The following is a 3,072-nucleotide window of genomic DNA, read 5'->3' as shown; positions in this document are numbered from 1 at the left end:
GATGAAGAGATGCGTTTCATACACATTTTGTACTTTTTATTCCTTTGGAATAAAAGTAAAAACATGCTAAAAACAGAAAACATGTTTGGCTCCAGTGAAAGTGTCTGACTCATCGATGATTCTTTATTATTGCAAGGAACTCTGCAGTTCCCGCAGGACTTCACAGGACCATTACTCACCAAACCAGACAGAATATAGAGATGGAGTCTGTTTCCTCCTACATATTCATCCGGCTACTTCTATGATTTGTTTCGCACACATGACGTGATTGTTACAAAATAGCCAGATATTTCCACGTTCCTGTAAATCTTTGGACTAACTTGATACCTAATCAATACGCTGCTCTGTGCTAAGGACTGCAGTAAAGCTGGATGAGTGCTACATCAGAGCTGCCTGAAAGCACTGCCATGAAGTTTCATGCTATCTCATGCTGTCATCACTGGAAACAGAGATGGCACTCATCCATCCACGCCCCCCCTTCCTTACCACTGAGTTCATCTTATCTAAGAGGGAACCAGCAGAGCAGTATAAACAACTACCCGGCCTATTGAGTTTCCCGTTGCTGACAAGTGGCTTCCAGACAAGTGAACATGGTAGAGGAAAGATTGACAAAACAGGATGGGTGAGAAAAAAGACTGAGTGAATGGTAACACATTTTAGAAATGCTGTTAAAATGTTAAAATATAGCCAATTTTGGTTGTTTTAATAACACAGGCCCTCAGTCAAATATGGACACACCCTCACAGGAGTTGGTTTAACATAACAGGGTTGGGTGATTGGTTTGATTCACCAATATTTACTATTCAAAAATAATGGTTAGCGTGGCTGATGGTTGACATTAAAGCTTTCACAAAGTGAGTTGAAAACAATTACTGAAACAATGGCTTATGAGGCTTATGACTCCAAGTGATCATTTTTAAGTACCTGCTTATTTGATGGGACTCAATCTTCACAGTGACAGGCAGGACACACATTGGACAAATTTCCAGTCCGTCACAAAAACACAAAACACGAAAAAGAATGTACACACTCATACCAGATGCACAATTTAAAAAGAAATGAGAATGAAAATCTTATTGCTGGGAGGTCACAGTGTTAACTGTATGAATGATGGAAATAAAAAAAAAAATCCTATATCTAAGAGGATTTATTGGAAAACAAATAGATATGGGTAACTAGATCTGTACCACTATAAAATATTTACATTCTAGATGGACTATTTCCATTTGTTTGGTTTTAGCATAAAATGTTAAGCACAACCAGAATTAGCTTTTGCTAACTACTGAGCACGTAAAAGGCTACTATCAGCTTACATAAACAAATGTTTTTATAGTGTGAACTTTAGTAACTAACATCGTTAAATGGCTTAAGTTTTAAAACCTCAATCTATTTAACAGGTTTGTTTCAAAACATGCTGATTTGAATCCTGTACTTGTCTTCTACTCTGTGGTGAAGGAGCTAAGTCAAAGACAGCGCCACATGCTGGAGTATAAAGTCTTTGTCTTAGTCTTTACCAGGAGTATATTTCAAAAGATTTAATCAATCTATAGTCTTTTGGCAGGAGAGAATTCATCAAATGCAACAAAACAAGTTTAAAGAGGATTTTATGTGAAATCTGCTTTATAAAGCATTATGTGATGCCATAATGTTATTCCCTCATCAAAAAGATACCTGGTGTGTTGCTTTAATTCTTTCATTCACGTTGGAGAAATCCTTGCTATCTATTTTCACAAAGCTCCTCCTTGGAGCTACAGTCCCCATCTGAGCTTCATTCTTACTGAGCACTCCTCCCCAGTGCTTTCCACTTTCAGCTGCATCAGATTAGTGGCAGTAGCAATTAGCAAACACCTGCAAGTGTCTGCTGAGTTTATCATATCTCAGTCCAACATTCCTAAGAATGCTTGTAAATGGCTTAATGGAGTAGCATTGTTGTGATGATGTACTGATGCAGGAGTGTCTGAAAGAGTAGGAGCTTCTTAAAGATACAGAGGCCCAATTTCAAGATGCCATATTGTCAAATCAAATTCCATTTTGGTATGGTTAATATATAAATCTATTAAAAAAAATTCAAACAACTGAAAGTAAAGTAGTTGCTTGATTGTACAATATATATAAAATGGCACTGTGTGTCTGAAAAATACATAATACCCTTTAAAAAGAAGTTAAATTCTTTTAAACTAAACTTTAACAAACAAATTCACGCTTAAAATGTCTTATTTTATAAGCAATATTTCTTGTGTGAGGGTTGGAAAGGTCAAAGAAATCTAATAGCTATTAGAATTTGCACATGAATTAAATCACACATTTATGTTGATACTTTTAATTCCTTTACAAACAACTTTGTGGAAATGGGATTACTTAAACCTTCCTCTTGGAAGGTTTAAGTAATAGCCTATTACTGTACTCATACCACTAATAGGACTCATTCCGGTCCTACTACTAATAGGACCAGAATGAGTATTAGGGCCACTAGGACTAATTTTAATTTTTATGTCTGGAGACCTGTCCCAATAAAACTCCCGGGTAATTTACTTTTCAGTTTTAGGTAGTGGAAAAAAAAAAAAAAAAATATATATATATACATATATATATATATATATATATATATATATATATATATATATATATATATATATATATATATATATATATATTAAAAGACAAAACTAAAGACAAATGGCGAATTTCCCTCAGCGCTGACGGGATGGAAATAATAGGGTTAAAGTGAAGTCAAAAAATAACACATGTGAAATATTTAACCTGCTTAATTTGTTTATTTGAACAGAAGGATGCAACCCCATTCACATCATAAACAAAACACATCCAGCACCACACAGGTCTGAACATTCGCATCCCCCTTTAAATATTGGTAAAGTACGTACTTGCTGGTTGCGGAGGAATAAAGTCGAGAAAAAAAAAAAAAACGAGATGAAAAATAAATAAAACGTAGAGCAAGAAGAAGATAGATGCGTAACTCTTTCGCGCGCGCGCAAACAGGCAGAGGGGGAGAGTGGGGGGAGGGGGGGAGAGAGGGAGGGAGGTGAATAAGTACTTAGAGGGGAGACGCATCAT

The sequence above is a fragment of the Poecilia latipinna genome, unplaced genomic scaffold (assembly GCF_001443285.1).
Source record: "Poecilia latipinna isolate Pla-1442-1.1 unplaced genomic scaffold, P_latipinna-1.0 Scaffold1725, whole genome shotgun sequence".
Lineage (NCBI taxonomy): Eukaryota > Metazoa > Chordata > Actinopteri > Cyprinodontiformes > Poeciliidae > Poecilia > Poecilia latipinna.
Note: the sequence above shows the minus strand (reverse complement) of the source record.